The sequence below is a fragment of the Cryptomeria japonica genome, chromosome 6 (assembly GCF_030272615.1).
Source record: "Cryptomeria japonica chromosome 6, Sugi_1.0, whole genome shotgun sequence".
Lineage (NCBI taxonomy): Eukaryota > Viridiplantae > Streptophyta > Pinopsida > Cupressales > Cupressaceae > Cryptomeria > Cryptomeria japonica.
In genome coordinates, this window is record NC_081410.1 from 35,994,579 (window position 1) to 36,021,639 (window position 27,061).

Consider the following 27,061-nt stretch of genomic DNA (forward strand, 5'->3'; position numbering starts at 1 on the left):
TGGCATGTTTGGACATCTTGCTAATCAATGCAGATCAAGAAGAAATCATATGAACTTTAGGCCTAGACAAGGAAATGTTGTTTGCTATGCTTGCAATAAATCCGATCACATTGCTAAGTACTAGAAAAGAAGATGTGAATAGGAGAGGTACAAAAGACAAGAAAAATAATGTGAAGGCAAATGAGAAGGGAAAAGAAAAAGTTGAATAAATTAGAGATCATATGAAGAAGACTTGGGTGAAGAAGAGTGACAATGATGCAGGGAATGGGTCCACACCTGATTTCGGTGTTGGTTTCTCATTTGGTAACTAAGATCTGTGCTTGATTTCAACAAGTTGTAAAAGTTGTATTTAATTATTGATGGTCTATTGGAAGGATTTCCAGAAGAATATGAGCATATTTGAGGGTCCCCAAAATATTTATGTGCAATTTAGGGTTTCTAAAAAGTTTGGGGCAAAATGTATTTAATGTGTCAGAAAGTTAAGTGTGCAAAACATATAAAGGTACTCTTACCTCTCATTTCTCACTTTTTCTTTCTGAAGAGAAGCGTATGAGCAATTCCTGTGAGAGATTTCCAATGCAATAAAAACTATGAAGGTGATTCAGTGGAGGAACCCTAATCTAGAATGTAAGGTATTTTTTGGAAAGATTGTGCATTTGATATTTCTGAGTAAGATCTTTAGCTATATGGATATTTTAAGGAGCCATAAATTGCTAGAAAGGTATGGAAAGAAATAGAGACTATGCACAGAATATTGGATTTTAGCTAAGGTGGTCCGGGAGGCAAGAAAAAGAAATATACCAGCTACAGATGATGTCAAGTAAGCTAGACAGAAGAAAGAGCAAGTTGTGGTAGTCAATATCTAGGTAGCTCATGTTGCTGAGGATGTTTCTTTTGTTTTTGTAGATGTAAATTTGGTCAAAGGTTGTGAATGTTGTTGAGGATACTCAGATCCTCCAGATCATTCTAGAGATGGAACTCATGTGGAGTCTGAGGTAGATGCATATTAGATGGTGGAAGCAGAGGAGATTCAAACTATGGTACCTATTTCGGAAGCAAGGGACACTGCAGGGGAAGTGAGAGAGTTCAAGGAGGAGGACCAACAAGAATCATTGAGTTAGAGAATCTTATCTTGATTCGATAAGTGCTCATTTTTTAGTCTCTTGTGAAGACTGTAGAGGTTTAGATCAAGAAAAGAGTTAGTTGCAAATGGATTCAAAAAGTTGATGAGTATGATTTCTAGTGATGGAGATTTGTTAGACACATGAATTTTCAAGGGTCACTATCTGAAGATGGAATTGTCTTCAAAGCATGTTTATAATATGAGGATATAGAGAAGTATGTTATGTAGTTTGGAAAGTAGTTAGCAGATCTATTTTGGAGTGTCTCAAGTAGTTGGGTTAACAATTTGAGTTCTTTTGTAGATGTATTCAAGTTTGTGTAGATTTGTGTAGTCAGTTTATTCATAGTTGTAGCTTAAGAAATAGGAAATCATCACAAATAAATATAAAAACTACTAATCATTAGCTCAATCATGAAAGCACATTGCAATGATCTATCCTAAACAACACTCAATAGAGACATGAAATAAAAACATTCAAAACTAGAAATTAAGCAAACCAAAGGTATGATTTGAATGCTCCTTCATGCGGCTCCATTGTCCTTCTTTCTTCTCCAAATAGTTTTGTTGTGGATCTCACCTACTAGTGCATGATCATGATATGAAAGCAAGTAAATAAGATATTGCTCAAGAATACTCGAAGCGTGATTAACTAGAAATTCGATAATCTGATTAGGGCTTTTGATTGAAGAAATTCATCCAATTTATAGAGAAATTGGAGAAAAAGATCAAATTAGCATGATAATGATTCGAATGGAAATTCAAATCAAGAATAGCAAAATTATGACATGTGTATGACAAATTGCTATGCAAGGATTTTATGACAATTTATGACAATTTATGACAAATTGCTATGCAAGGATTTATGACAAGATTTTGAAATAGAAATAGACATTTAGGAATTTAGGAAATTAAGTTGGAAATAATGACTTGGAAATTAGAAAATTGATGAAAAATTAGGTAAATTAATTAATAATTTCTCATTCATTAATTAATTTACAAAAATAGGAGGAATTAATTAGCCAATTAAATAAACATTTAATTGTGACAAGAAGACTTAGGATAAATAAATAAATTATTTAACCTAGAGGGAAAATGGAGAGAAAGTGACAAACAAGGTTAAATTAGAAATGCAAGGACAACAATTAGGTCTTGATATAAAATTGATTTGATGTCGATTCGACCATGATTTTGAATTGATTTGATTGATAAACAATTGAGATTGATTGACAAATTGACCAATATTGATAAAGAGACCAAATTGATATGCGCCAATTGACATGATTGAAGAGGACAAGGATCGATGACGAATCAATCGCAAAATTGATGAGATTGACAAGAGGACAAGGATTGATGACGAATCATGACTGAAAATTGGTTATCAACAAGACCTAATTTGAAAGCAAGACAATTGAAGAATGCAAAAGAAGGACTCGATGCTCGCAAATGATAAAAGCCAATTGCGTGACATAGGAGAAATGTTAATGCGACGCAAAAACCTAAAATGAGGCAATGCGCAAATGTTAAAGTATGACTCCGCAAGCGTTGACCATTTTTAGGTGTCTACATTTTGTGCCTCTTTGAGACAATGAGATTTTAAGCGTTGTTTCAAAGAACAGTAATGAAAATGCCCTAGACAATGACAATGACATATGCATGCCCCCTCGAGGAATTGGCCGGAAAAATCCAGAAAAGAGGCCAAGTGATCGATAAGAATGATAGAACATGATAGGATCAAACGGACTGCCAAGACTGATGGAAGAAATGTTAGTAAGAAGAAATGAGATAGAAAACAGTTAGAGATGAAGAAAAACTTGCTTTCAGTAATGCACTTTGTAGGTGAGAACCTTTATTTAATGTAGCAAAATGGATGTGTAGCATCATGGCATTGAAGGCCAGAGCTGAAATGCAACCCTTTTTGCAAAAGACAGACACATCGTAGACAAACAACAATCACAACAAAAAGGAAAAGAATCATGATCCATCCCGGTCACTCTAAATCACTCAGTGACATCATCGAGCAACATAGGAACATGATCGAAGCCAAAGATAAATCAGTAAAAAGATAAGATGCACAAATTCCAACAAATCAAACAAACATCTTGATCTTCATTGTCAAAAGTTGAAAGTGCTGATAGGACAATCATGCTGTCTAGTTTTAGGACATGTGGTACCCCGTCTAAGACAGGACACAGTCTGGTTTTGAGTATACCACACCCTATATAAGACTCATGATAATGTGCCAAGGACAAATAAATTTTGTGGTTGATTGATATGACAATTCAAATTAGTTTGAATGTCTGGTTTGATTGAAAAAGTTCATCTGTTAACGCATGATTTCATTAAAGCATAGTGTTTGATTGTGTGTTGTTGGATGGATTCTCAGTGATCTGTCTTATGCACAAAAGGGATCATTTATTGCAAAATGCGTGTTTTTGGATTTTAATGTTTTGAAAAAAAAATTGTTCATTTTTTTAGGACTTTTTATGACTTTTTTAGAGATTTTTTCAGGACATTATTCAATTTTTATGATCTTTTTTCTGGACATTTTTAAATGTTTTTTGAAGAATTTTTTTTTTTTCAGGACATTATTTGATTTTTATGATCTGTTTTCAGGACATTTTTAAATTTTTATGATCTTTTTTTTAGGACATTTTTAAATTTTTATGATCTTTTTTCAGGACATTTTTAAATTTTTATGACCTTTTTTCAGGGCATTATTTGATTTTTATGATTTTGCCCCCAGTGTCTAGCAAGGCAAGGAATATGATAGGTGAATAAATAGGCTTGCTGAAATGATGGTGGATAGAGGGAAGACAAAGGCCTTTTATTATGGAGACAACGCGGATGCAATTTCCAAGGGCTATTGCATGATGGGACAAGAGACTGGATATGACAATGTAAAGCAGTGACATGGCATGAGGGACATGTCAAGAGGTTTTTGAAAAATATGTTTAAATTTTGCGTCCTTATGTCAGATCAAGATCAAGGAATGAAAAAGAGTGTATGGATAGTGATAAGATATGGATAGGATAAGCAAGACCAAGAATGGATAAGGGAAATGGACTGAAGGTTGAGATTGGCTAAGGGATAGTGGCAGAAAGTTGCAATAAGACAGGGAATATGGATGAAAGGTTGTAATAAGCAAATGGATAAATGACCAAAAGCTATGATAGACTGAAAGCTGCAAACAAGATGCATGATGCTCATGACAATCCTCAGCCTTGTCAAGATCAAAGGTGGAAAGGGAAAATGGATATGAGGGACCATAGGATATGAAGGGTAATGACATGGTATGATAGGATAATGGAACAATGAAGGACAAAAGGATATGAAGGAGGAAACCTGCCCCCAAGTGTGGTGTGCAAGAAGTTCATAGATTACGCATGATGCCTATTTGCCAGGTTTTCATCACAGTACTTGCCCAAGGCGCCTGTTTGCCAAGTTTTCACCAGTGGACGAATTATTTTTGCTTTACTTTTTCTTCTTTTTTTTTTTTTGATTTTTGGCTTTTTCAATAGAAGATGGACACATGATAGGGGATGGAAGAAGGACTCAAGCGTCTTTTTGTTTGGATAGTAGCCTTGAAATAAATGGACCATGACCTTTAAAAGTATGCTCAAAGACGTTGGTAGGATAAGGACATGGAAAAAGAGATGAAACTAAGGCTAGGATTTATGCAAAGGATGGGACCAAAGGGATGGAAGGAGGGAAAATATGCATTGGATAATGGATAGGGTATTGGAAGAACTGGGCTTCAGTGGACGGAAATGTTGGCAAGATTTACATTGGCACACCCCCTGAGGGGTGATGGACTAATGGAGGAAGAGTGGGTTTTGGATGTGGAGATTTTGATTGAGGAATAGCTTGGGATTTTGGGACATAAGGACCCAAAATGGAAGAAGGAAGTGATAGAGGAACAAAATTTGAGAGGTTTGGATGGAGGAATAGAAACTTTGGATGCCAAGTTGGATTTTTCTTTAGGCTTTTGTGCTTCAAGGAGCCGCTTAGGGATCCACATGGTTTTGGATTTTTCATGCTTTTGTGGTTCCTTGGAGTGCATTTCTTGCACAAGGGATTTAGGAACCCATATATATTTTGACTTTGCTTTATTTTGCTCAGTGGGCCCTTGTGGCCTTTTGGATATATTTTTTTCTCTATAGATCATATTGTTCTTTCTTTTGACATGTCGATTATATTGGACATGTTGATCCTTGAATACATGTGGATATCTAGACTTATGACTTGTATACTTGGCATTCAAATTGCTTGGAGGAGGAAAGGAATGTATGGATGGATATGAATGAAATGGACTTCTTTTGGATTGATGAAATTTACTCAAGGATGTGTGCCTTTGCTGACCTTGCATAGAGGATGAAGGGATATAAGGACCTAAGATGGATGGAAGGTATGATGGGGAAGGTGTATGTTTTGATTTTGATGGAGGGATACCGACGTCTTGAGAGTGAGTAATGTAGACATGACCCTTAAGATCTTCTTTGATATGGAGAGATTCTTGCTTATGGAGATCTACTCTTTTGCCTTTATGAATATCTTGACTTGTAGGATACTCTTTTCTTTGGGAAGAAGACGCGAGTCCATTATGAGGTGGATATGATATGAGAGAAATAATGAGATCTTGAAGTGGATCGGATTGTACCAAAGTGGAAGAACCCATTGTGCATGTCAAGGGTTCATGAAAATCTTGCACTGACACATTAGAATCATGAGGAGGATTAGGATCATGAGGGCGATTAGGATCATGTAGTGGACATGGTTCAATGACAAGCTCTTCAAGAGATGGAATGGGAGAAATAATGGGATCATCAAAAGAAATACGATCTTGGAGTGTGTATGGAGCATTAAGACAAGGAGATGAAGGAACAAGTGGATCTTGTGGAGGATTTGAAGGAATGATAGGGTCTTGTGTTGGAAATGAATTTGGAAGGATACTTTGATCTTGACAAGGAGGAAGATCATTGGATTCCTCTTTCAAGGTGCTTTGCTCTTGACTTTTAATGGGATCATCGGAAAGGATGGAAGGGATATCTTGATCTTTCTTAGGAAGTGGAATTTCAATGGGATTTGAAAGGACATTTTTTTCATGAAATGGAAGGGGATCATTTGGGATTGGATGGACTGGGATATCTTGATCTTGCTTAGGGAATGGAGTGTCAATAGGACTTTGGATAGGATGGACAAGAATATGGGAATCATCGTGAGTGTCTGGGAACATGGAGTCTTGGTCAACAATTGGATGGGATGATAAGGTTTCAGGATCTTGATCTTGATTTTCCTTAGGACACGTTTCTTCATGCTCTAAATTATCCTCTTGACATGAGGTTGGACTTTGGATATGAACGAGGGATTCTAACAAGGGATCAATGGTTTGGCATGAAGGAAATGCACTTTGAACATTTGTGATGGATTCTGGCAAGGAATCAATGCTTGAACATGAGGAAGAGGGACTTCGAATGGGGTCCTCTAAAACAGGTAATGGCAATAAAGTGCATGGTGGCATTGGGTCTTGTATTTCTGAAACATGACAAGGATGTGCATCATGAATTGGATTATCGTGGCAATCAATTATGGATAGCCCTTGGATAATTGCATCCTTGGGTGTATTGTTTGATGAGGACAATATAGAAGGTTCTTGTGAAACTTCTAAAGGTGTAGGGATAGATGCCACTGGAGAGTCCATTTGTTTGCGAGGGAATGAGGCATTGCTAGACATAAGTGTATTATCTTGATCTTCCTCAAAGAACTCACTTGGTAATTTCCTTAAGATCATTGCAATAAAGCCACCTTTCTTTCGAGGTTTTGACATGATTGGATCTAGAATTTGAACTTGTTTGGAAAGAATTTGGTTCTGGTCTAATATCGTGTTTTGATATTGGACTTGGTTCAATTGTTCCAACATGTTTGAAACTTGGCTTGGTGTGTGCTACAACCTTTGTTTTTGAATGTTTGGTTGTTGTTGTTGATACTGAGTTGTCCATTGAGTTTGTTGTTGATACTTGATAGTTGGTTGGACATATTGTTGAGATTGGACCATTGGTTGTGTTGGTTGTATATGTTGGACCATTGGTTGTGTCTGTTGGAAATGTTCGAGCTGTTGAACAATTGGTTGTGATGGTTGAAAATCTGATTGATAGTAAACACCTTCTTGTTCTTGATGTGAAGGCACATAATGTTGTTGTCTCTTTTCTTGAAATTGTTTCATCATCTCTATTTGTGAGAGGAGAGCTAGTATGTCTGATCATTCGATAAGAGACCTTATATCAATTGGCTCAATATTTGGATTTCGACCTGGAAGTTTTCGAAACATTTTGGACATTTGTGATCTATTCTTCGCAATGTTTTTCACTCTTTGTTCCAAAATCTCATTTTCTTGAGCTAGTTTCTCCTCTAGTTTTTGTATTTGGAGACTTGTTTCATCATAAAAAGTTTGATCAATATTGCCTTGTTGTTGGGTTGGATAGAATTGTGATTGCATTGTCGGTTGATATGTCAAACTTTGTTGCATCATTGGTGCTTGGAACCTTGTTTCAATAGTCATGTCACTATGCAAATGCAATATTTTTGGAATTTTTCAAGGATAATATATGATATGCAACTAAATGCAAACTAAATAGATGAAAATGCAATCTATGGAAAGAGTGCAATCTATGTTTTTGTTCTTTTTTCAAGATTTTGACAAACTTTTGAATGCAAATCTAAAAGAGAGACCCTTAGGAAATTGAAATGATGTCTAGACCTCAAAGGACAAAAGGACCAAGTGACAAAAGGACAAATGACAAAGTCTCCCCTATATGCTTGGATACTAAGCTAGGTTTGACCAAATGACAATAATGACAAAAGGAGAAAAGGTTTGATAAGGTCTAGACTTCCTAACAATGACTTAGGGTTTATCAAAGATTTGGATTACTCAAGTATGACAAAACCTAGTTTTGACACTATATGCAAAGGGACAATTATTATGCCAATGACCCTAATATGATATGATAATGACCTAAGCTTAATGAAGATACCTTGGGTATGCAAATATGAATGTAGGACAATGTCAACCTAAGGTTGAATTATGAAATGGTATTGCTCTAATGCAAGAGGACACATGCAAATGGATGACCCTTATTGATATGCAAAGGAATATGACCTAGGTGAAACTTAACCTTGGTAATTGACAATGAACTTTGCAAAATGCAACCTAGGATGAACCTAAATGTAAGTGACATGCTTGTTGAGATAAGATTTTGAACAATGTTTGCTAACCATGTTTGAAGATGAGTTTTGAACCTTGTTAAACTTTTGTTGGATGAATGTCTCTTGTGTTTAATCTTATGCTGGATCAATTTGTTTTGCTCTTGAAATGGGATGCAATTCAACTTTTGACAAGCAAAGAATACAAGATATTGCAACTTAGACTCAAGACAATCATGCTCATTCCCACATTTCTTATGGTAGGCAAGGACATTAGGTACTTGAGAGGTAGACTCATTATGGGATTCAAGGAGAATACATAGATGCTTGACCCCACGGGCTCCCCTCCACGACACTCACTTCTCAGGGCAGCCAAGCATCAGTCCCAATGGAAATCTCCCCATGGTGAACTTAGTATCTCTGCCAAGTATCCGAACTTGTGCTTCTCAAGCAACTAGAAGGGTTTTTGGCCTCTAAAAACAAGGTGTTTAGTCAGGATTTCTATTAAGCGTTACTCCTTGATGTCATGCAAGCGTGATTGAGACATTAAGCCCATCAAGATACCAAACAAATGTAGTCGCGCAAGCACAATTTAGACCAAGAGGCCCTACTTAGATGTTGATATGAGAAAGAGTTCAAGGGTCATCACTTCCCAAGTAACTGCAATTCCCACGTAACCCTTCCTTCAAAGCTTTTGCTCATCAGGTATTTTTTTATAGTGAGTTAGAATGCCAAGGAATTCTAGTCGTACTCACTTTGGGTCGTTCCCTTCTCACGATTATCACTTGCTTGCAAAAGCAAAGTGGTCGGGAAGGCAGGCCCTCTAAAGGAGACACACAATTAAAGACACGAGCATGGTATCGAAGATCTGGATTTCTGATCACCCTAAGAAGGATGAGAGCATACTCTCCTACTCCAATGTCACACTCAAAAATCAAAGAAAAAACATATTCATTCCAACCTATTTAGAAATCACTAGGTGCCTAAAAATTAATTGCAAACACCAAGTTTAGTTGTTTTTCCAAGGCAACCTGCAAAACCCAAGTTAGAAGTTTGAGGTGTTGTCTTTGACTATCGATTCTGCATAAAGCATGTTAGTAGTTTGATTTGTTGTCTTTGCCATGCGTATGCCAAGATTCTGCACAGATAATTAGTACCAAAAACCAAAACATAGAAAATAGAATGCAAAAACAAGACAATTTTCAAGTAAAACACTGCATTTTTACCTCTATTCTGGACTTTACACAGGCGCAGAAGTCATGACACAGGCGCAGGTTACCTTACACAAGCGCAGTTTTTTTTTTTTTTTTACACAAGCGCATAATGCATTGACACAGGTGCAAAACTCATAAAAAATGCAATTGTGTGCCTTAGACAAGCACAGAATGTCTCACACAGGTGCAGAAGTCCCCAGAAAACCCTGCATTACCCTGTTTCTTGGGTTTTTGACCTGCAAATCATCTCAAAAGCACTCAAAAGCATGGTTAGGGGGTTAGTTCACGTCGGGTTCACCAATTAATTTAGCTTAAGAAATAGGAAATCATCACAAATAAATATAAAAACTACTAATCATTAGCTCAATCACGAAAGCACATTGCAATGATCTATCCTAAACAACACTCAATAGAGACATGAAATAAAAACATTCAAAACTAGAAATTAAGCAAACCAAAGGTATGATTTGAATGCTCCTTCATGCGGCTCCATTGTCCTTCTTTCTTCTCCAAATAGTTTTGTTGTGGATCTCACCTACTAGTGCATGATCATGATATGAAAGCAAGTAAATAAGATAGTGCTCAAGAATACTCAAAGCGTGATTAACTAGAAATTCGATAATCTGATTAGGGCTTTTGATTGAAGAAATTCATCCAATTTATAGAGAAATTGGAGAAAAAGATCAAATTAGCATGATAATGATTCGAATGGAAATTCAAATCAAGAATAGCAAAATTATGACATGTGTATGACAAATTGCAAGGATTTTATGACAATTTATGACAATTTATGACAAATTTCTATGCAAGGATTTATGACAAGATTTTGAAATAGAAATAGACATTTAGGAATTTAGGAAATTAAGTTGGAAATAATGACTTGGAAATTAGAAAATTGATGAAAAATTAGGTAAATTAATTAATAATTTCTCATTCATTAATTAATTTACAAAAATAGGAGGAATTAATTAGCCAATTAAATAAACATTTAATTGTGACAAGAAGACTTAGGATAAATAAATAAATTATTTAACCTAGAGGGAAAATGGAGAGAAAATGACAAACAAGGTTAAATTAGAAATGCAAGGACAACAATTAGGTCTTGATATAAAATTGATTTGATGTCGATTCGACCATGATTTTGAATTGATTTGATTGATAAACAATTGAGATTGATTGACAAATTGACCAATATTGATAAAGAGACCAAATTGATATGCGCCAATTGACATGATTGAAGAGGACAAGGATCGATGACGAATCGATCGCAAAATTGATGAGATTGACAAGAGGACAAGGATTGATGACGAATCATGACTGAAAATTGGTTATCAACAAGACCTAATTCAAAAGCGAGACAATTGAAGAATGCAGAAGAAGGACTCGATGCTTGCAAATGATAAAAACCAAGTGCGTGACATAGGAGAAATGTTAATGCGATGCAAAAACCTAAAATGAGGCAATGCGCAAATGTTAAAGTATGACTCCGCAAGCGTTGACCATTTTTAGGTGTCTACAATAGTCATTCTATGTGATTTCTAATATATCTTTTTCAAAGGAAGAATAGTAAGTGTTGTGGTTCAGATGTTCAGAGTTTGTCAAAAGAGAAAGAAAGCTATGTTGGATATTGTTGATTTGTATCCATGATCTAAGGGGGACATAATCATGGTTTGCATATGTGTCTTTTTGCATTGATGTCAAAGGGGGAGAGAGTCATGTGAAAAACTGTCATATTGTTGATCTTAGGGGGAGATTGTTGAGAGATATGGTAGATTGTTGTTAGTTAATTTTTTTCTTTGCATTGATTATTTTTCACATCATAAGTTGCCATCAATCCCAAAGGGGGAGATTATTGGATATTGTTGAGAAGTTTGTTGGAACAATGTTTTGTCATTGATGTCAACATATTCCTCTATGTGTTTCAGTGTTGTAGTTAGATTAAGTAAGTTGGTTCAACTAGTGTATTTTAGATGAGTTATTATGGATTAAAGGGTTTTGAGATAAGTATCTATAGTCAATTCAACAAAAGTTTCAATGGCTTGCATGATGATTTGACCAAGTTATTTGATTCTATATTGCGATTGATTTTTCATTGTTTAGTGTTGTTTAGTGTTCTGTAGTTTTCTCTGCATTGCTCTGGAATTGCAATATCTTTGTTTGTGAATTTGGTAAAGTGTTTGGGATGTTCTGGTGTGTCCTCAATTCAAATGGTTCATGATTTGGAAGTCCTCAAGTGAATCTTGCAGTGTTTCAGTTAGTTGAGTTAGTATTCTTGAGGCTTGGTATAATGATGATGGAGACTCTAATAAGTGTTAATGTTGTAGTTATTGCTGTAATTTATGATGCTTGTGGATGTTTCTAGATCATGTTCTATTTGTGTTGGTGGTCTATGTTGATCATTGTGCGTGTTAATGATGTTTTTCTTGGTCCAATGGTGTTCTTCGTGTTATGTGGCATTCATGATTATTGTGGCATGTGTGTTACAAGCTAAGGTTGTCGTTGCACTAAAAGATTGACCTATCGATTCTCGATACAACCACTAGACTTATAGAATCCACAAGAGGTTGTTAAACCATGTCATGAATCCCCATGAGGGATGCTGGCCCACTACCAACAATCCCCCTCCCAGCGTCACTCACTATGGCCTACATGATTCAAACCTATGACCAATATATGATACCACTTGTTACAAGATAGGGTTTTTGTTGCACCAAAAGATCGACCTATCAATGCCTGATACAACCACTAGACTTATAGAATCCATAGGAGGTTGTTAAACCATGTCACAAATTCCCATGAGGGACACTGGCCCACTGCCAACAATGTGTAGATGTTTGAGGGGTATTTCTTGGAGGTGTTTCTTGTTCGTGGTGGTGATTAGGGTCCAAACTATGTCTTAGCCAACATTTTTTTGGTTTGCATGTGCATTGGAGTTTAGATTGAGACGACTTGGTATTACACGTTTCATTTATGTACTATGTATTTTTGGGTTGACATGTAGGAGATCTAATTTGATGTTGCGGATATATAAGAGCAATTTATATTATCATTTTTTATGTGTGGATATGTGGTGAGTGTTGGTAATTTATTGTGCGCAGTATTTCATGCACAAGTAGAAGATTGGTACTTTGGATTGTAGCTGAACAACATATTAGAGCAATGTGTGTTGCAAAATATGCAATTTGATATATGACATTAACATAAACTATTTCTAGGCATTTGTAGATGCTATGTTAGCCTTCTAGGTTGTATCCCTTATTGTAATTTGAGCAGTGAGCTCTAGGTAGTGTACCTAAATGCATGTGCATTCCCCATTGTAATGTTTAACTTACTTTTGATAGGTTATTATCTCATTGTGGGTAGGTTCCCACCTTGGTTTTTCCCTTAATCGGGTTTCCATGTAAAAATCTTGGTGTTATGGTGTTGTGGTTCTTTTCTTTATGTTTTTGCATATTTATTTTGTTCAGTTGCATTGAGTGGTTGCAAAATTAGATTAAGAATGTTAAAAATTGCAGAACATTGATTCACCATCCTCTTAGTGTTTCTTGATTCCAAAAATTGGTATCAGAGCCTAGTTCCTTGGAAGGAGTCTAACAACTTGAGGGAGATCTAGGAAGACAAGTTAATAGATTCTGGTAGTCTAAAACATTAACTTATTGTTGCACTTGAAGATTTTAATCATTCACAAGATGAGGTATGCCAAGTGAAAGAAATCCTTAGGGATGTTGAGAACTTAATTGAATCATTGAAAGATAAATTGAACAAGTCAAGGGAAAAGACAAAAGAACTTATTGATAAGTTGAAGGGGAAAGAAAGTCAAATCATTGATGAAGAAGCCTTGAAAGAAAAGACAAAAGAATGTGAGAAGCTAGCTAGAGCTAATGCAGTCCAAAAGAATGAGATGGAAGCCATTGTGATGAGATTGACAAAGGAGATTGAGGAAAGGAAGAAGAATGAGGAAGGAATTGCTCAGTCCTTGAATGAAAAATCTAAAGAGTGTTGCAGACTTGATAATGAGAATGGACAACTAAAGATTGACCTGCAAGACTCCAGACAACATGCAAAAGATCTTGAAAGGAAGATCATTCTTATTAAATATGATCTTTGATATTGAAAATGAGTACAAGGAAATTTTTTGGATCAACTCAGCCAAACTTGATGAAATGCTTGAAAGATAAAAGAATGCTAATGACACAAGAGGTCTTGGATTTGAGAAAGGTGAAAGCTCCTAATCAACCTAGCAAAAGAATAATTCAAGAAAGCCTCTGGTAAGGAAACCTAATGCTCATAATTTCAATGGTAACTATTTTGTTTGCAATAAATTTGGTCATATGGCTAGTCAATGGAAAAATAGGATGATCAATAATGGTCCATGTTTTACCAATCAATGTTTTAAATACAATAAGTATGGTCACAAGTCAAATGAATGTAGAAGTATGATGAATAACTTTCCAAATAGAATAAATGTTAGATGTTATGCATGTGGTATGTTTTGGCATGTTTCTAACCAATGTAGATCAAGAATAAATCAGATGAACTTCAGGCCTAGACAAGGAAATGTTGTTTGTTATGCTCATTTCTCCTCATTTGTAACCTTTACCTTCAGAGTTTAGCCAGAAGCAGATAAGATGGAAAAAAAGGAGAAAATATATCAAGAATTTCCACAATAGATCATACATTTAAGTGCATGTAGTGATTTAGTTGGCTGAAGGACTATGTATTGGAATCAAGGGAACATTAAGAGGGGGGGGGGGTGAATCAGTGTTAAGAGAAATTGACTTCAATAACCGGATCATATGACCACATTATACAAATGAAGTAAAGAAACACAATGCCAAGATCATCAACACTATAACACCAATATTTTTATGAGGAAACCTTGTCAACAAAAAAACCACGGTAGGATTGAGCTGCAAAATATTATAATATTGTGATTAGGAGTATAATAATATTATAGAGGGGAATGGACATGCATTCAAGCACACTGCCTAGAGCTCACTACTCAAATACAAAGAAAAGGTCTACAACCTGAATGAATTGTTGTCCTACAAGAGATTACAAATGATAACTGATTGAATGAACTTGTGGATAACATCTACAAATGCCAAAATGTAGTTTTGATTATGCACAAACAACCTTCTACCATTGTTCTATTGCTCTACTCTGCTCTATCACATACCGGAGTACAGATCTCTCAACTATGCAGGTAAGACTCCTCACAATAACTCATACATGATTCCTCTAATATGAACAACATCCAAAATGATCATATCAATAAAACTAATATACATGCACTGTCAAATTAAATCAATTTCCATGTTGGAGTAGATACTACATAGCACACAACATGAAATGTGTAGTCCAAGTCAGCTCAATCCGATCCAAAACCAACTATCTGAACCAAAACAAGATATCCACATGCTTCCCATATGTCAGATCTTCTACTTCGAACATGCAAACAATCATCAAAATTACTCTGCATGATCCACACAACAAATCGTTGCACATTACTACACCAAAACATTGTTATACTGGAAAAGTATTCTACCGAACCTTCTAACACAAAACTTAACACCAGAGATCACAATCATGGAATAAGGTGAATTGCATATCCAAAACACATCTCCCAGATCCATAAGGCAAAATACTTAACCAAAATAATATGCTAACCACCAAACTGCACACTCTGTCAGTTACACTATTCTTCTTACTAGACCTCACTATACCTCAATCAATCTTCCGAAATGAAGGAATCATGAACTGTGGATTGGATAGTTGACTCACCAAATACTAGGTGCCATCAATGACAATATTTGATCATCAATGCAGTCTCTCATGCCAGCACTATGACAAGTTGGTATGTGTTTATCCCTTAGGTTGCTAGGGTGTCAAATAGAGTAGAAAAGTAGATTTAGAAAATGTGTAGAATGATAACTATTCTATGCTTTTGAAGGTATAATATGTACATTTGGTCATAACCTACACATTTGAAGCATATTTCTATGCATTTGTGTATTGTTGTGCATATGCAAGGCGATGCTGAACAAATGAAAAGGCTAGTAAAATTATGTAAATGAAATGTTTTACTACCACAAATGTGTGCTAAGGTTGAACAATTGATAAAATTATGCATATCACAGGGGATTTTATGCATATTTTTAGAAGCTACTCTTTTGATAGATAAAGTTACATAATTGATAGAAATGCACAAGTGATATTTATTATTGCGCAATTGATAGAATTAGGTAGTTGACCGAGTTTTACTGTTTGATTGGTTGATCATTATATTGACAAAATGTTTGATTAGTTGATAAAATGTTTTTTTAATTTCAAGTGGGTCTATCTATTATGATGTTTAGTAAGAGGCATCCTCATACTCAAGGAATGCAACCTAATCTATTAGAGACAAATCATGATGTGATCAGGGCTACAAGATTGTAATACACGACATTTATATTGAACACACCACATGATTGAGAGGGGGCATGAATTAGTCTAAACCTTAGAATACTTTACTTATTATCCTTTAAAATTCAAACCACAATTAACTTATCACTAAAAATATGAAGCATGAAAGCACAAAGCACAACACACAAAAGAACATCATATTTACATGGAAAACCCAAGAAGGGAAAAAACACAACGAGAATCACACTCACAGTAAGAATAATTGATTATAATGTTCTAGGCTCAAGGCCAAGGATCTCTAAACACCTTATAGGACTTGCAAAATGAAGGCACGCAACCTTAGGGAAAGATACAAAGGAATTGCAATACTAAGACACACAATCTCAAGGCAACGTACAAAGAGTTTCATAGGCTACCAAAGGACCCACTATCTTTTGATAGGTACAGGGAATAATGAATTGTAATGAAAAATATCTCTTGATCATGATACTATCCTTTAACCTTCATGTAAAGGAAAAAATATCATGGGAAACATAACTAACTTTACTCACTGCCTCAACATACTGTCACACTAAAGATATGATCCACAAATCTCATCACAAAGTAAAATTCACACTTCTACTTGTAAATCATTTACATCCAATTCACAACAATCCATGCACATTCCATATGTCAATTTAAACATCCATGCATTCATTTATACAAGGTTATACATTGAAACCTTAGACTAGGTCAACCATAAACAAAATATTCATGAAATACAAAAGTCAACCACTCGAACAAAAACTACAAAACATGGTCCAATCCAAGAGAAAAAGGAGACCCAAAAACATCACAAAAAATCTTCCTAAGCTAGTTCTAATGAATCACACATGATATATCATCCACCATAGTCATCAACTATAATGTGTAGAACATGATAACTCATTGATGAACAGTGAGTACCAAATTGGTACTGAGAGGGACGGGTGCGTGAATCATTACAGACACAAAATCTTCTCCCGAACCGGTTTGACTACAAACAGTGCACTTGACAGACAAACACTAATACCAGTCTAAACCAGATTACTACCGATTAAACATAATGAGATTGTGAAAGACATAAACCTCCAACACTTAGCTTTCCATACAATCTACTCCCTCATTTCCACTTCATCCTTATGCATAAATAGATAATCTATCATCAGAGATACAATAATTTAATAGAACAACATGATTCACCACTAAACAGGACATAACAAAACATCACCTGACAGAGGCATCACACATAACACACATATTTTTCACATGGAAACCCAACTGGGAAAAACCACGGTGGGGATGAATACACACAAGCTATTTTTGAACTCTTTAGAAGTCCACTCTATTAGGAGCCTGGTCTGATTAAAGACTGTTACAACAGGTTCTGTTAGGAACTAATCCAATTAGGGATCACACGATTAAGGGATGGCTAGAATACCCGGTTAAGGGTTAAACCCTATTAAAGGTTACCTTGTTAGAGGATTTTATGAACTCAATGTCTTTGAGTCACCCTGTTAAAGGATTTACAGCAAGATTGTTAAAGCTACCCTGTTAAGGGATTTTCCAACTGTTGAAGTGATTAGAGATCAACGGGTATTACAATGATTTGGTAATAGCACTCAATACCAATGTAGATCCGTTTTAGTTCCTTTCTTTTGCACACACACTTTGCAGGTATCAATTCTCTTATTTGGTCTGGCAATAATCATGTATCTTTGTACTTAGATACACACAACATTTGCCAACAAAAACAACAAGAAACACATCATCGGCCTCATAGGAAACAGATAGGTCGGTAGCATAAACCCTAAACCCTAAAAATTTAGGTTGAGTAATTCAGTTAGTTCAATCCTGATCATTGAACACTTTGCATTTGAATACAATAGTCTTGAATAGATCTCAAGACATTCTCCATCATTCGTTCTTCACCGCTTCTTGGAAGCGATAACCCATGACACGTTCTTCACTGTTTGTAGGGACTTCGCACATTCTCGAGGTAGATAGGATCAATCCCCTTCACGCACCTGACATTGATGTGGCAACATTATCTGATCTCTATTATAATGCTAACTCATCACACACTGCCATCGGTTGAATCACACAGGCTCGAAACACTTCAACTAGAAACCCTAAGGGTGGGACTACCAACCGATAGTCATACCATATTAAACCTTGATAGAAAAAATTCCATATACTAGTTCACTTGGACATATGTGTCCCTTCACCTTTTGCACATATGTCGGTTCACAATATCATACCAGTTCACTTTGCCAGTTGCTTAACTTCAACTTACCGGTTCACTCTTCAGCATATTACCGATTCTCTCTTCAACATATTGACATCAATGACAACACAATATCATCATGTCAACATACTTTGCACATATGCCAACAATCTCCCCCTTTGGCATTGATGGCAATATACAAAGATACCTCTCTTTCTACATCACATCTTCTCCTTAATACTATAGATATCTTCTCCCGCTTTGACAACAATGCCAAAGTGGAGGCATGAGCCTGCCTGTTCCACTATGCTGCTCCCCCTGAGGAGTAGCATCCTTCAACACATCAATCCTGAAAAGATATAGCAAAGTAAGATCCGACTGATGTGGAGCACAAACCTTTAGTTTACCTCTTGAAGGGGAAACACCCCTAATTCACCTCTCAGATAGGTAAAAGTAGCCTTCAGTAGAGGCTTAGTGAATATGTCTGCTAACTGCTCCTTACTGGAAACATGTTCCAATACCACCTCTTTTTTCTGAACCTTTTCCCTCAAGAAATGATACTTGAGTTCAAAGTGCTTGGTTCTAGCATGTAAAACCGGATTCTTGGAAAAGTTAATTGCACTTGTATTGTCACAAAATATACTTACCGGTTCAGATACAGGAACTTTGATGCCATTAAATACATGCTTCATCCAAATAGTCTAGGTGCAGTTCATAAAAGCTGCAACATACTCTGCTTTTGCTGTGGACTGAGAGATACAACTCTACTTTTTACTCATCCATGAGACCACTCTACCACTGAGAAAGAATGCACCACTGGTTGTGCTCTTTCGGTCATCCACATTACCAGCCCAATCAGCATCTGTGAACACTTTCAGGTTGAAATCATCATTGTATGGATACCATAATCCATACTCAATAGTTCCCTTCAGATATCTAAGAATCTGCTTGACTGCTACCAAGTGGGATTCTCTTGGGATTTTCTGAAACCAAGCGGTAATACCCACTGCATGTGTAATGTCTAGTCTACTATGCACTACATAATGCAACTTACCAATCATTGATCGGTATTCCTTCTCATTTACCAATGCTGAGTCATCCTCTTTTGATAGTTTACAACCGGTCACCATTGGTGTACCAACCAGTTTGTTGTCTTCCATGCCAAAGGTCTTCAACACCTCTTTGACATACTTGGACTGAGTAATAAAGATTCTATCTTTCATTTGTTGAATCTACAGTCCAATGAAGAACTTAATCTCCCCCATGAGTGACATCTCAAATTCCTTCTTCATCTCATATGCAAAGTCATGATTCATCTTGTCATCTCCACCAAAGATTATGTCATCAACAAATACTTCATAGATCAGAATCCGATCTCATTCTGATTTCAAGTAGATATTGCTATCTTCACTTGTTCTTTCAAATCCAATCTTCACAAGATGGGAGTGCAAGCGTTCATACCATGCTCTAGGTGCCTGCTTCGGTCCATACAAGGCTTTATGTAGCCTACACACCATGTCACTATCTTTTGATAGGGAAAACCCATCTAGTTTCTCTATATACACCTCCTCTTCAAGTATTCCATTTAGAAATATAGATTTTACATCCATTTGGTATACCTTGAATCCTTTAAAAGTTGCATATGCAAGAAGCATACGAACTCCTTCTAATCTTTCTACTAGAGAAAAGGTTTCTCCATAGTCTTCTCCTTCTTCTTGGGCATATCCATTACATACTAGTCTGGCTTTGTTCCTTACAACTATGCCATCCTCATTCGGTTTATTTCTCAAGACCCATTTGGTTCCAATGATATTTTTATGCTCTAGTCTGGGTACCAAAGACCATGTACCATTCTTTTCTATCTGATCAAGTTCCTCTTCCATTGCCTTGATCCAGTCTTCATCTTTATGTGCCTCTTTGAATGATTTAGGCTCAAATTCAGAGATCATACATGAGTTTTCTCTGACCTTTCTTCTTGTAAGGATTCATGCATCTTTGTCTGCTATGATCTTCTTAGGATCATGATTGAGTTTTACATACCTAGGTATATTCTTAACAGATTCCTCTTGCTTTCCTTCTTCATCCTCATTTTCATCAACATCAACATCCACCAGTGTAGGAGCATAATTACTAGTACTGGGCTGATTTGCAACTGGTTCCTAGAAGGTTACTACCGGTTCATCTCCTACATGCTCTCTGCCAGTTTCCTTGGGTTTCTTAGATTTTTCAACAACCCTGACATTGATGCTTTCAACAATTCTCTGAGTCCTTTTGTTGAAACATTTGAGAGCTTTACTCTTAGTGGAATATCCTAAGAATATTACCTCATCACATTTTGTATCGAATTTTCTCTGATGTTCACTCCTCTTGATATAACATTTTCTACCAAACACTCTAAAGTAGCTTACTACTAGTGTCTTACCAGTCCAGTACTCATAAGGAGTCTTATCCTTTCCTTTCTTGATGAGTACCCGGTTCATTGTGTAGACTGCATTGCTCACCGCTTCTCTCCAAAAGGTGTGAGCAAGCTTTCCTTGGATCAACATAGTTCTAGTTGCTTCAACCATAGTCTGGTTGTTTCTTTCTACTAGGCCATTCTGCTATGGAGTCCGAGGGGCAAACAATTGCCTCTTGATGCCATTCTCTTCACAGTATTTGTTGAATTCACCAGAAGTGAATTCTCCTCCTTGATCGGTTCTTAAGCACTTAATCCTCTTACCGCTTTCTTTTTCTACAAGTGCTCTAAAGGCTTTGAACTTTCCAAAAGCTTCCGATTTGTCCTTCAAGAATGTGACCCACATCATTCTTGAGCAATCATTAGTAAGAATCATAAAATACCTATCTCCCTGCACACTCCTAGTTTTCATAGGACCACACAAATCAGTATGCACAAGATCAAGTAAATTGTCTGCAGTGAAAGGTTTACCTTTGAAGGTTGAGGAAGACATTTTCCCCAGTTGACACTCTCTGCACAAAGGATTTTCTAGTTTTCTCAGCATAGGAAATCCTCAAACTGCCTTGATCTTACTGGCCTTCACAATATTGTCAAAGTTTACATGGCAGAGTCTCCTATGCCATATCTTTCTATCCTCAAACTTAGCCATAAGAAATGTACTGACATTAGCATTTAGCTGAAATAGGTTACCTTTGGTCTGCATATCGATAGCCATCAGTTCACCACTCTTTCCTTTGATTTTACACACTCCATTTTTGAATTCCAGAGTGAGTCCATTATCATTCACTTGAGAAACACTCAAAAGGTTGTGCCTTTTATGAAACATTCTTCCATTCAGAGAGATGGACCCTCTGCCTTTTACAAAACATGGTGCATCATTACCAAAATGAACCACACCACCATCATACTCTCCCAGAGATAGAATCTTACTCCGGTCACCAGTCATATGGTGAGAACAACCACTTTCAATAATCCACTCATTGGAATTATCAAAGCGGGAGACAAGAGCCTTCTTGTCTAACACATCTTTGTTGACTACTACAAACACAATATCTTCATTTTCTTCATATTCTGATTCCTCATCAGTGAAACCTTCATCAACTACTACAAAATAGTTTCTCTAGTTTCCTCCTTTGAACTTCTTGAACTTTTTTGGTTTGTCCTTGCTATCACCATTAGGACAGTTTACAGCAATGTGTCCTATCCGATTACAAGAAAAACGTTTCAAAGGGAGCTTACCATTGTATTTACCGGTTCCCTTAGGAAGTCCCTTGGCAAGAAGAGCTTCAAATTCCATCAAGATCTCCTCATCATCCATTTCTTTGTTCTATCTTGGTTCACCACTAGTACTAGCTTCTTTGCCTTTTCTGGATGGTGTAGGAGATGCTCTGAAGGCTGATTCAGTCTTTTAAATACTGCCATCATAATTATTTAGCTCATAAGTTGTTAGCTTTGCAATGATGGAGTCCAAGGATACCTTTGTCTCGTCTACAGACCTCAACTCCTGAATAGCTGCAACCCTTATTGCATAGACCAGTAATAAGGATCTCAAAACTTTGCTAACAACAGTGGAATCTTCCATTTTACCACCTTCACTCTTGATATCTCCAACAACAATTTTGTTTCTTATTCCATATTGTTGAATGGTGTCTCCTTCAACCATCCGCATGTCTTCAAACTTTCCCCTAAGGCTTTCTTCCTTAGCTTGTTTCGCATGCTCATCACCGCCATAGATATTCTCAAGGGCATCCCATACTTCTTTGGGATTCTCTTTGTCCTGAACATCAATAAACTCAATGTTAGATAAACTACTAATTAGGGATTCCATGACTTTCCCATTCTCCTGAATCTCTCTCTTTTGGTCATCGGTGAGAGTACCGGTAGGGATAACATAAGCATTCTTAACATAGCTCCAATGTTAAGCACCCATGCTTCTAATGTATATCTTCATTCTATCCTTCCATATTTTAAAGTTGTCTCTATTTAACTTTGGACCTTCCCTCTTCATCACTACAATAGGATCTTTCCCTCCAACAGTTAAGCTTACAACACAAAGGACCTGGAGGACGCTCTGATACCAATTGATAACTCAATGATGAACAGTGAGTACCAAAATGGTACTGAGCGGGGGGGGGTGAATCAATACATACACAAAATCTTCTCCCGAACCGGTTTGACTACAAACAGTGCACTTGACAGACAAACACTAATACCGGTCTAAACCAGATTACTACCAGTTAAACATAATGAGATTGTGAAAGACATAAACCACCAACTCTTAGCTTTCCATACAATCTACTCCCTCATTTCCACTTCATCCTTATGCATAAACAAATAATCTATCACCAGAGATACAATAATTTACTAGAACAACATGATTGACCACTAAACAGGAAATAACAAAACATCACCTGACAGAGGCATCACACATGACACACATATTTTTCACGTGGAAACCCAACTAGGAAAAACCACGATGGGGATGAATACCCACAAGTTGTTTTTGAACTCTTTAGAAGTTTGCTCTATTAGGAGCCTGTTCCGGTTAAAAGACTATTACAACAGGTTTTGTTAGGACCCAATCTTGTTAGGGATCACCCGGTTAAGGGATAGCTAGAATACTTGGTTAAGGGTTAAACCCTGTTAAAGGTTACCTTGTTAGAGGATTTTATGAACTCAATGGCTTTGAGTCACCCTGTTAAAGGATTTACAACAAGATGGTTAAAGCTACCCTGTTAAGTGATTTTCCAACTATTGAAGTCATTAGAGATCAACAGGTATTACAATGATCTGGTAATAACACTCAATGCCAATGCAGATCCGTTTTAGTTCCTTTCTTCTGCACACACACTTTGTAGGTATCAATTCTCTTATTTGGTTTGGCAAGAATCATGTATCTCTGCACTTAGATACACACACAACATTTGCCAACAAAAACACTATGAAACACATCATAGACCTTATAGGAAACAGATAGGTTAGTAGCATAAACCCTAAACCCTAAAGATTTAGGTTGAGTAATTTAGTCAGTTCAATCCTGATTATTGAACACTTTGCATTTGAATACAATGGTCTTGAATAGATCTCAAGGCATTCTCCATTGTTCATTCTTCACCCCTTCTTGGAGGCAATAACCCATCATGCGTTCTTCACCATTTGCAGGGACTTCACACATTCCCAAGGTAGATAGGATCAATCCCCTTCATGCAAGATCCCTCATGCACACGAGGATGACGTGACAACATGATTTGATCTCCATTACAATGATAACTCATCACACACTGCCATCGGTTGAATCACACAAGCTCAAAACACTTCAATCGGAAACCCTGAGACGGGGACTACCAACCGATAGTCATACCATATTAAACCTTGATAGAAAACATTCCATATACCTGTTCACTTGGACAAACGTGCCGCTTCACCTTTTGCACATATACCGGTTCACTTTTCCAATTGCTTAGCTTCAATAAACCGGTTCACTCTTCAACTTATCGGTTCACTCTTTAGCATATTACCGGTTCTCTCTTCAACATATTGACATCAATGACAACACAATATCATCACGTCAATGTACTCTGCACATATGCCAACAAAACAATGATGAAACACATTAACCATTTGACCCAAACACACCATCCAATTGAAAATATCCAATACGAATCTACATACACCACTATGAGACCCATATCAACATCCTAAATCAACCTCCAAAGAATATTTATACCAAAAGAGCATGATCCAAATACGACACACCACCTAAGTTGGCTAGATACCAACATAACTAAAATCATAGAACATAAAACAACATAACTTCACTTCCAATCAAACCAACATCTGAAAAATAAACTAGAAAATTGTATGAACCATATGAAGATGTCCACTAAGTTGCAACACTTGACTCAACATATTGGAGCAATTCAAAACATTCTTTAGAGTAGTCTTGATAGACAACCTTACTATTAGTAGACCGCCACAACCAAATACATCATTTGAGAAACTAAGAACCTAAAAAAATGATTTTGAAATATCCACATAAGATACACATCATATCTAGAACCATAGGCTATGAACATCAAGAACCAAAGAAAACATTAAATACTCGCTATTGCATATAAATATATTTTCCTACATATTGGAACTTCCACTAAACCAACATTTTAAAAACACCTCAGACTTACTCAAAATCATCACCAAACCACACAAAAACATATTACCACTCTCTTTTGGATCATCTAAAACATCCACACTACACATAGTGACATTAATGACAATACCAAACAGGTTGACATCAATGGCAAAAAAAAGCATCACAACTTAAGTTTTCAATAATCTCCCCCTTTGCTACTGATGGAAACACTTGCACCACCAATTAGCAATAGACTCATTCCAAATATATATCTCTCTCCCACACTTATTGTAACTCTCTTTACCTTTGACATAAAGGATGAATGGTGCTTGAAAATAATAACTTCTCTTCTCAATTGTAGAACTCATTGCTCCCCCTAAGAGTAACGACCACATCAATCTATGAGAATATAAACTTTGATAGTTACCTTGGAAAGATGCACCACTTCTATTCATCTACATTGAAGAAGCAAAGGCAATGACCCAGAACTTTTGCCTAAGATGCTCAAGGGTATCCTTTTCTAGTGCCTTGGTACAAATTTACCACTTCTATTCATCTTGTTAGGACTTTTTGTTGGAAATATGAAGGAATTGATTGTGTTGCATTCATGTTTTTTCATTGATGTCAACACTAGTTGTTATGGTTGTTTACCAACTTCTGGTAAAAGGATTGTATTGGGAAGATTATTTGTTGATTATCACCAGTATAATCTGAATGATGGAATAAGTTTTTATGAATGGTTCATATGCTTTTGAAGTATGTTTCATTCATTTAGTATTGACTTGATGATCAGATGCTATCTTATGTTTTAGTAAGCCTTCTTTGTAGGTCCAGTAAGGGTTTCACCGGTAGAGCTTTATTAAATATCTTTGATATAATGCATAAGTGGTACTGGTGCGGCGTTTAGAATGGATTCATGATGCCAATGGTGATTGTGTTCATGCCTCGACTGATTGGTGTCATTTCTTTGGCATGTGTGGATCTAATTTAGGTCCGATGCTATATAGGTTATGGACCAGTTTCATGAAACGTGTTGGTGGATCCTTCTGTTGCACTTCTGGGATGTTTAATTGATTGGATGATGTTTGTTTTGCCTTAGGATGACATATTTTATGATTTAATTTTTATATTATGTAAGGATCTATTGAATTATCATTTGGTTGGCTGACCTAATTGGTTAGATCCTGGTTTGGTATAAAAATGATGTAAGATCTCACTGTAGATCATATGTATAGGCAAGGAGTGAATAATAAAATAATCATTTGTGTAGAGGATTTGATTGATCATAGGTGATCGAGTTGGGTTTATGCAAGAGGTTTTAGGCCTCTAGTATTGAGCTTAATTGGAACTGTACTCAGGCATAGGAGATGTTATACTTGCAGTTTAATGTTCATTTCAGATTGTAGTTTGTTGTTTTTTGTAGTTAGTGATGCTACCTTTGTGATGAGCAGTGTACTCTAGCCTATTGGCCTTCCTGCATGTGCATGCCCCTTATTGTAATATTTATTAATCTGATCAGTGGATAGATATTGCGAGTCTCCAATCCCACCATGGTATTTCCTCTTTGATTTTTTCAATGTATAAATCTAGCATGTTATGGTGTTCATCTTTGTTGTTACATTGTTTCTTATTATTATATTCTTTTATGTTTACCAGTTGTTGAGTTGTTGTATTTATAAGGCTAAATTTCTCCATTCTAGAAGAACACTGATTCACCTCCCCCTCTCAATGTTCTTGGATTCCAACAATTTGTATTAGAGCCTGGTCCTCTTTTGGTAGAAGCCTAGCCGCTTGAGGAAGATCTTGAAACCCAAATCCATGGAGATGTGTTTGAGGCAACAACTTGAAGTTGCTCTTGAAGATTTTGAAGCCGAAAAATTTAAGAACATAAAACTGGAAGATGAAATTAGATCTGCAAAAGAATTCATTATCACTCTACAAGAAAAACTATCTAATGCTCAAGCTAAAAGGAAGGAACTTGTGCAAAATAAGGATGATGAAGAGAAGGATTCCCTTAAGGAACAATGTCAAAAGCTGAGTCAAGAGAATGGTGTGATGAAGAATGAAATGTAAGCCCTAACTATGAGGATATGCTTTAAGGAGATTGAAGACTAGAAGAAGAATGAAGAATATATTGCTATATCTTTGAAATACATATCTGAGGGATGCATTAGGTTGGCACATGAGAATGATATGTTGAAAACTGAATCAGTTCAATCACATAACAATAAGAAAGAGTTGGAAAGAATGGTGGCAATCCTAAGAGGAGATTTGGATGCTACAAATGAAT